The 14,307-nt window shown below is 41.3% G+C and overlaps 1 long non-coding RNA gene across 1 annotated transcript; it reads right to left on the bottom strand.

The window, feature by feature from the left end:
* Positions 1-795: 795 nt before the first annotated feature.
* LOC139180344 (uncharacterized) lies at positions 796-6,732 on the bottom strand. Its single transcript, XR_011564614.1, has 4 exons — positions 5,496-6,732; positions 4,496-4,653; positions 3,942-4,015; positions 796-2,593 (listed from the first exon to the last, which is right to left on the bottom strand). It is a non-coding gene; the product is annotated as an uncharacterized lncRNA (long non-coding RNA).
* Positions 6,733-14,307: the final 7,575 nt, after the last annotated feature.

The raw sequence follows: 14,307 nt of genomic DNA, 5'->3' as shown, positions 1-14,307 counted from the left end.
ACCAGGGAACCCCCCTATTCACTCATGTCTACAACTGAAACAGAAGTACAAACAAAACGTTTGTTGAGTGAATGAAATGAATGGAGATAGAGAGATCAAAAAACAGCAATTCCTGTTATTCCCCTGTACTGTGGCCTTCTAGGGGCCGGGGGCAGCCTCACCTCTCCACAAGTGTTGAGGTGGCGCCTCAGTGGAGTAGCTCATCCAAGAACATCTGTGGTTGTGCAGACAGACATCATCGATCATGTCTCCTGCCAAACGCCTTCTTTATCTGCTTGTTTGTCTCCTCTCTGAGAGCGTTAGCACCCTTGTTCATCCCCTTATGATGCAGGTTTTCTCCTTCCTGGGATGAGGCTTCTGATTTCACAAAGAGCTCTCGAGGGCGGGTCTGCAGTGAGAGGCAAGCAACTGGGTGATGATCCTGGTGCTTCCAGCGCGGGTTAGAGAGTTGAGTGGGGGATGGGGGGAGTTGGAGACATCAGCCGGGTGAGCCTTATTAGTTAGATCAGTTGACACTTTTAAACAGCACTACCACCATTAACATCTCCATCATCATTAACAGCTAAAAGCTTTTTTACAGTTAAAAAAACTGTTGTGTCCCCATCTAGCCAAAAAAAAAAAAAAAAAAAAATCCCATCAATACTATCAGCCATATATGGTTGGAAATTCACCATTAGAATATTTTTTTCTTGGGTTAAGCAAATACCCATAAACAGTTACTTTATTGGTTATTAACTACTGATTGTAAAATTAGTTTATCAACTCATTTCATCTGTGAAGATGGTGGTGGGGAGCAAGCATTAAAGGTTTGGGTTTATGCAGGCAGGAAGTGTCTCTGTCAGAGTTAATTGTAGATAACAGGATTCAGTCTATTTAATAAAAAAAAAATCAAACATGGATCCCATGCCAGAAATGAGGAGCTTACAGAAATCCCTAGAAGGGTTGGAGGAAGAAGCTTTCAGCAGAATTTCCAGAAGTCACACAGTTCAGAACTGACCCACTAAGACAGCGGCCGCCTCTGCCATATGATCAAGTTGGTGAAGAAGGAAGTCACCTCTACAACCTCTGGCTCTCATCCCTCACTACACCTACCCCAACATGCACCAACCAAGAGACCTGTGACTTGCCTCTCAGGTGCCACAATGCTAGGGTGTGGATCCACACAACTCTGCCCTGTGCTGGCGAGCAGAAGTGCCAGGTGCAGCCTCCACCTAGATGTCTACTTTCAGCTTCATGATGTCCTGCAGGCAGTGTCTGCATGGCTGAAGTCATGTCACATGTCGAACCTAAGCTGCAGAGCACCCTGGGAAATGAGGCCATTTGGCTTGTCACCCTCAGCAGAGCCAAACAGTGGCTCTGAAGGGGTTGGCATGGGTGAGTGTGAACCAATCTGTAGGCTGCATGGTGGGGGCCAGGGGTGGGGGTCAAGGCAGAAGAGCAGTTTTGTGAGAGAAAGGAAGAAGGGGCTGAAAATAACCTTGACTGACCTTGGCACTGTGCTTAGAGCTGGACATCGTTATTCAGAGGAGGCATTTTAGGAATGCCTCATGAGGGAGACATCCGGATTTTCTTTGGGCGGTGGTTTTGAGGTCTTCATGTGAATTATCTTGAGTAAATAAATAGCTTCCTTCTCCTGTGCCCCTGACATTTATGGAGGGCCTTCTAGTGCCTTCCTTACCAATGGAGAAAAGGTGTTCAGACTCACCTGCAACTGGGTGGCCTTTCTTCAGGCTGGTGTCCACGGGCTGAGAAAACACTCTCATGACAGTTGCTGAAAAGCTGCCGGGTGCACCCCAAAGGCTTTAGGTGCACCCCAGGAATGGGTGGCACTTCTGTCTTCCCAGTAAATCGCTAGACCCCAAACGCGGGCTCAGAATTGTTCATTTTGGATGAAGCGTGGAAATCCCTCTGGGTTTTGGACGGGCAGCTGGTGGTGCTATCCTGCCATCTTCTTTTTAACATTCAATCCAGCAAACACCTTAAGCTTTTATAAACACCTTCTTTTAATAGCATTGACTCCAAGCTAATAAGGCAACCACCGAATCAAGTGACGGTAAATTTCTCATTAACAATTTATGTAACTTTGTTGAAGAGAGCAATTCCAACTTCTGCTAATTGAGTTTGTAACAAAAAGATGGATCCACTTTTCCACCACCCTCAGGACCTTAGTCACACTCTGGGAAAGGTAAAGTAACTCTTATTAGCAGACTCAGAAGTAAAAATCTAGGATGGAATGGAAGATTCCAGAACATGGTTAGAGCCCAAAAATTTCAACAGGATTGTAAAGCAGAGGCACAGTCTGGCATTTCACAGTGTTTTGAATTTTATTGGCCAGAGGAAGGGCCCTTTGACTTGAAGCTAAAACCTTGTGTAAGGCTTTGAAGATGCTAGTTTTAGGATGTGGGTGATGTGTTCAGTTTCTCCCTCTTTATTTAAGATCCTTCTGGGGAATGTAGCAGAATGTGCTGGGTTGACCTGCAAGAGGACTTACCCTTTTCAGATGACCCGAAGCCTTTCCCTCTGGCTCCAGGAGGTGGCTGTAATTCAGGAGTTTCATAACGAAGGCTGAGCGAGACTTCCTAAAGTGACAGCCCTGTGGGCAGAGGGACATGTGGTGTGTTTGAGATCGGCCAGTGATTGAACTTGAAGAGATTTAATAATTCTTCTTGAAATTCTCGGCTTTACCCTCAGATGTTCCTCTGGAAGCCTGATTAAATGCGTATTATTTCTTCTTAAGTGATTTTACAGGTCATTTATTTTGGATTTATGAGCATCAACACATTTTAAAAGGTATTAGTGGGCTCTGCTGCTGGATACTTGTTCTCTAAATCATTAACTTTACTCTCTATCAGCATCAGATAATAAGAAATCTTTCAAATATCACCATGTCTTTTCTTATGTATTCATTTAGGCAATGAATATTTTTTAAACACCTTCTGTTTGCTAAGTTCTAGAAGTACTCCAAAGAATAAGACATTCAAGGTCTTCCTCTCACTACAGTGTAGAAATTTAAATAAAAATTTGGTAAAATCTATATTATTGTGAAATCAAGAGGAATGAATTTGAATTAGTCTTCCTTTCCCATTCAATAAAAATCAAGGTCAAATGGAGAGATGCAAATAGGTTATGGTTCCTTTGTGGCTTCTTGGTGTGCGGTAACATTTAAAGTAGGAAGATGAGGTGAGTGGGGTGAAAAATCACTACTTTTCGTCTCATCACCTTCTCCCAAGGTACCTGTCCCATAGAATTTGAAATTGTCCAGTTGTTCTAAGTCTGTAGCTCCAAAAGAGAAAACATGCCCCGTGCTGGCAGAAATCTCTATACTACCTGTCTGGGGAGGCACACCTCAGCTCCTACAGTGCGTACGATATCCTCTCTTTATGTCCCATTCTCAGGGCTGGAGTGTAAGGTGCTAGGAGCAAGGTGGAGTGGGTAAAGAGAGTACGATTAAGTAAATCATTTCAATCATGATGGAGAAGAAAACTCAAAAGGCCCAACCAAGCCAGGTAACTGGGATTATCAGGAGAGGTGAAACAAACACAGCAAAAAATGCTAGTCACCAGGCCAGGAACAATTAGATCAAGGTGAGGGCTTGGAATGGAGGCCGTGAGACATACTGGGTTGCAGGATGTTTTTCTGTTTGTCTGAAGCCATTTTCAAGTGTCACAGGTAAGGCCTTGTCAGCTTAAAAGCCCTTGGGGCTGCAAAGATGGAGCTCCCCCCAGAGGTGGTCCACTGTGCAACGGCAGGAAAGCTGGCCTCAGAGAAGCCTGGTCGCTTCGCTCATGGCTTGGGGGAAACCTGGATGATGAAGGATGTGGGAGAAGAGCCGAGGATACCGCTACCTTCTCAGGAGAACACGGTGGTTAACTCAAAAAACAGGGAGTTCAGCAGCATCCCTAAAGCTGAGACTTTGCCAAGTACTTTCCCACCCATCTCACCTGTTCTTCAGAGCCCTGGATATGCATGAGTAGCTGCAGGGAGGGTGGCTGTCCTCACTTGGCAGATGATGAACCTGGAACCAGTGAGAACAAGCGAGTTTGAAGTCACATGGGGACTGTGGGAGTTCCCTGGTGGTCCAGTGAGTCTGGACCTGCCTGCCAATGCAGGCAACATGGGTTCGATACCTGGTCCGGAAGATTCCACATGCCGCGAGTCAACTAAGCCTGTATGTTGCAGCTACTGACCTGCACACTCATGCTTCTTAATGAGGGAAGCCGCTGCAATGAGAAGCCCGTGTGCTGCAACTGGGGAAAACCCACATGCAGCAGCAAAGATTTGGTGCAGCCAAAAATAAATAAATAAAATTTTAAAAAGTCACATGACCGTGTAAGGTCAGACCTAAGGCTTAAGTCCAGATCTTCTGATTTTAGCTGCAATTCTCTTTCCAGTACAATTTACATAGTATTCAAATGTTATGTAAAAATTAGCAATCACGAAATACAGCATTATAAACGTTCTGATCCACTGAAACCTGGGATTGTAGCCAACTCACTGTGATTCCTTTGGAGACCTTGGCAGTCCCCTGGCCATCTTCTTTTTCATCTTTTTGGCTTTGATTGGCACTGGAGGAAATGTGTGTCTGAGCATTTACTACATAACACAGAGACTGGCATTCTATCTGTGGCCACGGTCCTCTGGATAATGACGATCCTAGAGTACCAGGGAACACTTTATTCAGTAAGATTTCACTCACTTGCTTATTCAGCTGCTGAATTATCTTCCAGGAGTAAATCAGGTTTTACCATTCTATTTGCTTGTTTTAGTTGGGAAATATGAGGGAAATGAATCCAATTCACTCTTTACGTTTCTAATTAAAATGTTTTACATTTCAAGCTTTTTGACAGAAAAAAAAACCAGATAAGAAACATTGTGTAGAAGGCAGCTTTGAGAAGACACAATCCATGTGACTGCTTTGAGCAAGAAGGGTTAAAAAAGGCAACAACAAAAAACCTGCTGGTTTTTGCTTGCTTAAAAAAAAAACAAAACTCAAACCATTTCCAAATGTAGCTTAATCCATTTTCAGACTCTATACATTATGCATCAAGATTTTGTATAAAAGGAGTTTGAGAGAAGTGTTTGCATGAAACCACTTCAGTGGATTAAATTTGTTGTTCAGCATATTAGACTAAAAAAGTAGACAGGACATTTTGAGAACCCTGCCTCCTTCCCGTATATGCAAAGTTCATACTTCAGATAAATACATTTTAAAGAATGGGTGGATTCTGGCAGCTGACTTAAAAAAAAAAATAGGAAAGGACTGGGTCTTCCTTCCACTTAGCTTAGCAATGGCTGCAGAATCTTGAAGAACAGAAAGCATAATTGGGAAGGTTGATCTAAGCAGTTCTGCAGTGCCTGAGGTTCTTTCAGGCAAAGCCACCCTGTCCAAGGTGGGAAAACTAGTGTGAAGAGACATTCCCAATATAACGAGCTTATACAGGTACCTCTGCAATGACTGCAACACCCCCTCCCCCCAGCTTCATTTCAAAACAGACCTGCCGCTAAGGTTGAACATCAAAGCTCAGAATCAATCATGCAGATGTCTTCACCTCCTGGAAGTCAAACATCATTGACACCACATCTGGATGTCTGGAGGGCCACTGCCATTATTACTTCATTAACTAATGGATTTGGGGGCTCTTGGAAACTCAGTATCTATTTACTCTTAGCCCAGAGTACACGTGCCACCAGAGGAACACACTTCACTGCCCTAAGGCAAAAGTCTGGAGGATCCCCAAAGCAAGCCTTTGCTGGGCTGTGAATGATGGGAGGTCCTAGGGTTGATAGGTGATGGCTGGCCATGAGGCATCATTACTGTTATAAACCATGGGCTGTCCAAGCAATCTAGAGTCTCTGAGAGTTTCCATAGTAACTTTTATTTTTTTAAGTGTTGAAAAGTTCCTAGCGGCATGGCTGGTTGCCTGGGCTACAGTGTTGTGTTGACAGCTCTGGTCCCTTTCCTGGCAGCTGAAGATTAGGACAGTGACCAATGAGAGGGTGGCATTCTTCTCTGAACTTTCCGTCAGGCCGGTGATTCATTTTGAGACCCACATTTTATGAATGCTGTGAATTCAATGCAACGTAGCTGTTGAGGTGTCTACATTCAAATTGGATTCCATTAACTTTATGGTGTGATTAAATGTCTGAATCATGAGGACTCAGGGTTGGATTTATGTGCCTTCTGAAAGCACTTTAGAAGACTGGCAGCTTCAGTGAGTGTAATTTGATGCATGGGATTAGGAGAACAAAACCTAAAAAGATATCAGCTGAAATATAACTTGGATCTGAGAACCCAAACTTGAGAGTTGAGGTGGATGCTCACTATCAGATGTGCAGAGTGGAGTACTATTCTACATGCATAATTTTTCCTTCAGAATATTTTATTTTTGACATTAGAAGGGATTTGGTGGTGTGCCATTAGGGTGTTTTTCAACTTAAAGTACCTGGTCATTAATTGCGGTACTTGTTAAAAATGCCAATTTCCCAGTCTGGCCTTCTGACTCTGCAGGGCTGGAGTGGGGTGCAGGAATTACAGACTTCCTTGGGAGAAAGTGATTTAATCCTCCTACATTTGGAGAAGTGATGTGTCTCACCTATGGCCTGAATCACAGCTAGTGGTAAGAGAGCAAGACCCCAAACTACATCTCTTTCCATTTTTCTTCAGGGATGTTTTATTAACTACTTAGTTCATACTCATTCAGATATGTATTTATGACATGGAAATTGTCAGATTTGAAAGCCACATGCACCATGTTAGAAACATCAGAGAAAAACATGGAATGGCAGAGAAAGGGAACTTTGATATCTAAAAATTTAAAGAACTCCTGAGGTGTTAAATGGGAGCTGCACAATGCTTCTTCACGTATTTGAGTTAGTTTCAGGCAGTTCCTGACAGTCATGTATAAAATACTTTCATTTCTGCCTTTCTCTTTATGGATTTCTTTGGCTTCACATACCCTACAAATATATAGCATCTGGAAATTCTAGAACAGATTAAATTAAAAACTTCATCATTACTGTTTGTACTTACTAATTTTTTTTTAACTTACGAATTATATTTTCAGATTCTTTGTAACTTCCTATTGAGTGGTCAGCATTTTTTGTATTGCTTTTAAAGAGCTGTTTATGTATTAAAGTTATTAACTCCAAATGCCATACATATTGCTGAAGGTATTTTTTTTCAGTTTTTTTTTCCTATTTTTATTAATGATAAATTTTCTTTCACATGAAGCAGTTCAGAATTCTCCTGTAGTTAAAATTTTTCTTCTTACCTGTTCTTGTCTTTGTAATGTTACTTCATTTCTTTTATTTGTTAAGCCCTCTCTATCATGAGATCAGAAGAGTCACTCACACTTTCTTCTAGTTGTTTTGTAGTTTTAATATTTGCATTTAATGCTTTAACTCATTCCTATACTCTGTAACATGTAACATATAAAACACAGATAACATATAAATATTTTTCCTTAATTATCTCAGCATCATTTCTTGTAAATTCCTTTACTTTCTAATTGGTTTTTCAAGCATGTCATAAGAATTCTTTATTGCATACTGAGATACTGTGCTAAATATTCTTAATGAATTTAAAATTTTAATGACTACAGATTTCATTTGATCCTCATAATTCTAGGATAATTATTTTTATCCCCATTTTACAGGTGAGTGAACTGAGGCCTAGATACCTTATAATACTTATCTACAAAAGGCAGATCTAAGAGGGGATCTCAGGATTAAGTGCCTCCAAATTCTTAGATTCAGTCACCCATGTAAATTTCACCATAAAACAGATTCCTAGCATTATAGCTATTTTTGGATTCTTTATTGTTTCACTAACTTGGCAGCTGTGTGCTGTGCTTAGTCAGTCATGTCTGACTCTTTGCGACCCCATGGACTATAGTCTGCCAGGCTCCTCTGTCCATGGGGATTCTCCAGGTAATAATTCTGGAGTGGGTTGCCATGCCCTCCTCCAGGGATCTATTTTCCTGACCCAGGGATCAAACCAGGTCTCCCACATTGCAGGCAGATTCATTACCGTCTGAGCCACCAGGGAAGCCCAATTTGGCGGCTAGTTTTGCACCACCGGGGAAGCCCAACTAATATCACACTTTTAAGCATTTCAGCTTTCAGGAATACTTAAAAGTATTTCAGAAAGCCATCTTCTGGACTTCCCTGGTGGTCCAGTGTTTAAGAATCTGCCTGACAATGCAGTGGACATGGGTTCGATCCCTGATCTGGGAAGATTTCTCATGCCGTGGGGCAACCAAGCCCATGTACCACAACTACTGAGCCGGTGCTCTAGGGTTTGTAAGGCACAACTGCGTTCACTGCAGCTACTCAAGATGTGTGCCTAGGGACTGTGCGAAACAAGAGAAGCCCCCACAGTAAGCCCGAACACCCAAATGAAGAGTAGCCCCTGCTGGCCACAACTAGAGAAACCCACGTGCAGCAATGAAGACCAGTGCTGCCATCAATAAATAAATAATAAATAATTTTTTTAAAAAAGAAAGCCATTTTCTATTGTTACTTAAGGTGTATTCATGTTGGCCTCAGACTAACATCAGTAAATACAAATCCTGAGATTTTCAGTGGAATTACATGTAAAAATGACATCTTTATAGTATTTAAATTTTGCATCAAGCAAAATATCCTTTAGAACAGTTTATTTTTCTTCTGTAGGTCCTTTACATTTCCTATTTTCACTTTAAATATTTTGAATGCTTTTTAACTGTTGTAAGAGATTTTTTTCCCATTATATCTTCTAACCATTATTAATTTGTAGAAAATCTAGTCTTTATATTTTATCTTTCTTTTTAGAAAAGAATTCCTTCTGAGTTTTTAATGTAGATCATATTATAATCTACAAATAACGATTTTAACTTTGTGATAATTATACTTTTAATTTCCTTCTGTTGTCTTATTCCAGGGGTAGGGAAAGTGAGATATCATTGGTGAAAACAGCCAGCCTGTGTACCTGTATCCTTTTCCTCTTCCTTCTGTAAAACACTCATGAAGGACTTCTCTGTGCCAGGCACTGTCCTAGACCTTGCAGGTAGAGCACAGAACAAGATAGAAACGGCACCTGCCCTCCTACAACTGTGTCCTGGGCTGGGAGACACACATTTAGCAGGTAATTATTAGTAAGTCATTAATTCCAAGCCTTATCTCATTTTTGACTTTAATGGGAATACACCTAGTGTTTCAGTCCAAGTCAACGTGAGATCTTTAACATACTATGTCCTTCTAAGGCAAGGTTCTAGTTTTTTAGTCAGGAATGTCCCTGGGGTTTTAAGAAAAGGCTTCTTCTCAACATTGCCTTAAAAAAAAAAAAAACTATTGTCAATCCATCCATTTTATAAACAATAAACTCATGTTGGGCTAATGGAGCATGTCTAACATCCTGCAGTTTTTTTGTGTGTGTGTGTGTGACCGAATCCTCCATGGAATCCAGCTTCTAGAACTCATCCTGGTACCATCAGGGCAATGCGCCTATTCACCCACAGCTTTGATCCCCATGTTAGGAAGATCCCCTGGACAAGGAACCAGCAACCGGCTCCAATATTCTTGCCTAGAGAATTCCATGAACAGAGGAGCCTGGAGGGCTACAGTTTATGGGGTGGCAAAGAGTCGGACATTCCTGAACTTCTGAGCACACAAGCACCTGTCAATATATCCAACTTAGATTGAGAACTTTTTCAGAACAGGAGCCATTTCTTGGAAGCATTCTGTGCTTCCATGAGTCAGAATAGTACCTGCCGCTTTCTAATGGTCACGTCTGTAAAGACTCCCTACTTGCCCCAGAGAGGGCAGGGAAAGGGCACCCAAGCTTCTGGAGTTGGTCCAGAAGCTGGCAAAGGTCAAGGAAACTGATGGCTAGAGTGTAGCATGAACCTATCAGAAGTGATATTTACTTCTTATTAGTTAAAAAAATTAACATGGGTATTTATGGAAAAAATAGAAAAAAAATTAAAAATCACCTGCAACCTTACCATCAACAGATAACTTCCATTTTATTTGAATGCTTTATCTTTGCATATCATTTTTTCCCTACAAAACACTTATCATATTGAGTGATAGATTTTTCCTCTAATATCTTGAACAATTTCCCAAGTCTATAATTGTGTCATCTTTTTGTTTGTTTTGTCTCATCAGTTGAGGCCTGGCCCTTGAGTTTCCCTTTGCAGTGCTCTGGTGATTCATCTGTCTATTCATTTTGAAAGAGTTCTAACAAATAAAGGAGCCTGTGAGGACACCTTGAATAAAGACACTTAACTGAATCTAAAATGGCCACACTTGGTTGAATGAATGATGACCTTGTCATCAAAATTTCAGCAGAAAGGAAATGGTACCAATAATTCAAACAAGAGTCTAGCACCTTAAGAGCTGAATAGGTTTGGTTTCAAAAATTTCTAGCTATTTTTCATAGACATGTTGGAATGCAATAGCTTCTTCTGTGGCAAACATTTAAAATACCACACCCACACAGACAGATAATAATCAGCACTAGCAGCATAATCTTTGAAAAAGAGGAAAAAAATAAGTCTTTTATCTATCTGTCTACCTACCTACCTATCCATCTAAATTTGGAATTGAAGAATGCTGAGAACGCTAGGACATTCCAAAGTATAAAATATGGAAAAAAAACACCACCACAAAAAACATTATGGAGGAAAGACCATTTGCTGGAGTGGAAATGGCAGGGACCTGTCCAATAGCCAGCCATTGTATGTTTTTTCCCTCTTGAAAGGAAATTCCAATTTTGTTCAATTACTGGCTGACCATGTGTTTCAGGGCCACCCTCCCACCCCTGCTGGCGAATCCTGACTCATCGAAGTTAATTCTTACCATTCTACTTCCCTTACCAGTATCCGGTTTAGAGTTGATCATGTGATACAACGCTGGCTGAAGGGACACAGGAGAAACTCTCCCAGGAGGCTTTGGGAAAAGTTTTTCTTCTTCTTAAAATGAAACGTAAGTGAAGAAAAAATTTGTGAGCATGTAGTTGTCATCTTGGGATTAGAAGGGGACAACGTAGGACAGTAGCCAAGGTGCTGAAGGGGACGCCACGGGCAGAAATGATCTGGGTCCTCCATGATGTCATTGAGGCTCCCCACCTCTGAGCTTCTTTCTTGTAAGATTATGTAGTACATTTTGATAATTGTTTGAGCCATTTTGAATTTCAGATTTTATTGCTTTGTAGCCAAAAGCATTCTAAGTGGCACAGGTGGTCACCAACAGCAAGTAAACAAGTGGGGACAGAACGTGTGTGAGGGAGGGAATAACTAAATTCTGTTTCCAACTCTGTCTATGATCTGACTGTGCTGTTTATTTTTGCCTATGGACTGTCCACTACACAAATCAGAAAATAATGCTTCTGAAATACATATTAATCTTTAGAATTGGATATAGCTAATATCAAGGGGCAACATACCAATATTTGCTCTGCTGCTGCTAAGTCGCTTCAGTTGTGTCCGACTCTGTGCAACCCCATGGACTGCAGCCTACCAGGTCCCCCATCCCTGGGATTCTCCAGGCAAGAACACTGGATTGGATTGCCATTTCCTTCTCCAGTGCATGAAAGCGGAAAGTGAAAGTGAAGTCGCTCAGTTGTGTCCGACTCCTAGCAACCCCATGGACTGCAGCCCACCAGGCTCCTCCATCCATGGGATTTGCCAGGCAACAGTACTGGAGTGGGGTGCCATTGCCTTCTCCCTATTTGCTGTAGAAAGGGCTTTAGCTAGGTTCAGGAGTAGGAATCTAGTAAATACTTTTCAGTGAATCAAGGAGTTGAGGAAATAACCTTGGCTTAAGGGAAAAACTATTAGCAAATTAATAATCTAGAGTCTTGTTTATACTTATTATATTAGAGAAATCCCAAGCCATCCATAGACATTTAAAAAATTACTAGCCTCACTTAAAGTAGGAAGTATTGAAGGTGTGGCCTCTCATGAGAGTTTCCTGAGTGTGCAGTTCATCATGCTTGAGAGGCTCAGTCAATTATTTCATAGAAAGTCTGTTCAGGAGGGACTGTGGGCTTATATAAGCTAAGAAGTAATTACTTTATGCAATAAAACTATAAGCAGGTCCCTAGTTAATGAATTTGCTGGTTGTTCTCCCAATTTATAGACATTGACCCATATGAGGTATACTGCATATGCATAAGCACAGAGAGACATATTCATTAGTTAATTAGGGCAGGTCAAATCCCGTTAACAGACAGACTCAAGAGTGAAGTCACTCTCAGAAATGGGAGTTTCTTTCTCCCTCATGTGACAGTCTGGATGTGTGATCTGGGTTGGTAAGTGTCACCTGTTATGTGTAGGAACCCAGGCAGACAGTTGCTTGGTCACCTTCCAGTCATCACTATCTCACTGCCATCCAGCCAGCAGAGAGGGGAGGGAAAGAACATGGACGAGGTGTGGTCTGGTCTTGAGTGGTACTCTTCAAGGAGCACAATGCACTTGTGTTCACATTTGCTGGCTGGAACCTGGTCCCATCGTCATACCTCACTGCAAAGGGATCAGGAAAATGGAGACCAGCCATGTGCTTAGGAAAAATAGGAGAAGGGGTTTGCTGGACAGCTTCTGACACAGATGTGGAGTCACAGAAAGAGGACCAGCAACCTCGTCCTCCCTAGGCCCTTCTCCCCACTGCATTTAGATAGCTAGAACTATCCTAGCTGCATAGTTCAAATGTGCTTGTCCCTCACCAGCCACCTTCAAGTCTCTGCTGAAAACCCTTCAATAACCTACTATTAATATATTCAGGACAAAGACAAAACTCTTTATCCCAACATAATCTAATGTCCTTTAAGCCAGGGGTCTCCAATACCCGGTGGTGCGTGACTTGTTAGGAACCAGGCCACACAGCCAGAGGTGAGCAGCAGGCTTGTGAGCAAAGCTTCATCTGTATTTACAGCTGCTCTGTACACTGGCATTGCCACCTGGGCTCCAGCCTCCTGGCATATCAGCGGTGGCATTAGATTCTCATAGGAGCGTGCACTGTGAACTGCGCATGTGAAGGATCTAGGTTGTGCGCTCCTCATGAGAATCATCTCAAAACCACCCTCCCTCCTCCTGACGCCTCGACCATGGAAAAACTGTCTTCCACAAAACTGGTTTCTGGTACCAAAAAGGTTGGGGACTGCTACTTTAATCTATTAATTTTCAATTTTGGAAAATGCCCTTTCTCCCTTTCAAGGCTCCAGTCACACAGTTCCCCTTTCACATCCTCTATTTCCTCTATTCTCTTTTCCCAGGGATTTTGCACTTGATGTTCCCTTTGCCTAAAAACTCTTTTCTCCCTTCTTTGCCTAATTTGTGCTTACTCATCCTTTCAACGTGATTCTCCCACGGGAACTTGCCTGGATTGTTCAAATTCCTCTAAATCAGCTCTCATTGTAGACTATACTGTTTTTCCCCACAGTACCCATTATAGTTATTCTTTTATAATTGTTTCTGTGATTGATTAAAATCCACCTCTTACACTAGACTATAAACTCCATGAGGTCAGTGATTATGTCGGTTTTTCTACAGAAGATACTCAGTAAATATTTGTTGAATATCAGGATATTTGAATAAATGAATGAACAATTGCATGGATGAAGATCTGGATTCTAGCTTGGGCCCTGCCACAAATTAGCCATGTGATCACAAAGTTTTTACTATTTGGGGCCTCAGTTTCTTTGTCTGCAAAGAATTGAACTAACATGATGTTTAAAACTTTCAGCACCATGGTCCTATGGTCCTACTATTTTAAAACTGAATCCTGTGGGTCATTATGTTTGTTCCAATCACTCAGCTATGTTGTCTAAGCAGATGCTACAAGTTCTGGATCTGGCAAGTAGAGTAAAAACATATTTTATTCTTTTGTCTTGAATTTTTGATGATTACAAATTCAGTACAAACTTTAACTTTATCCTAATTTATGAAGTTCAATCATAACTGAAAAGGGGATTGGATGACGTTAATAAAAAATAATAGCACCAATGATTATACAGAAAAAGATAAGGAAATAAAATCTATAAATATGTTGTTAGTCACTGTAAGGGATTAATTCCGGTTTGGGACTGGAAAATGAGTATCATGTTACTTTTATTCTATTTGAATTTGTGCCTTGGCTTTATGAAGGTCATGTTTTGACAATGCCTTAATATAAATGTTCATTGGTATAAGAACAAGGGCTTTTATCCTCCTTTTGATTTTGAGATTGATGTTCAATAAAAATATTGAGTCTGTATTAATTCTTTTTAGATGATAGGATGACTGGTGACCATTACCAAGCTTGATTTCAAGTTGCTGGATAGCATCAATT

The sequence above is a fragment of the Bos indicus genome, chromosome 28, assembly GCF_029378745.1.
Source record: "Bos indicus isolate NIAB-ARS_2022 breed Sahiwal x Tharparkar chromosome 28, NIAB-ARS_B.indTharparkar_mat_pri_1.0, whole genome shotgun sequence".
Lineage (NCBI taxonomy): Eukaryota > Metazoa > Chordata > Mammalia > Artiodactyla > Bovidae > Bos > Bos indicus.
This window is presented reverse-complemented; position numbering and strand designations above follow the sequence as displayed.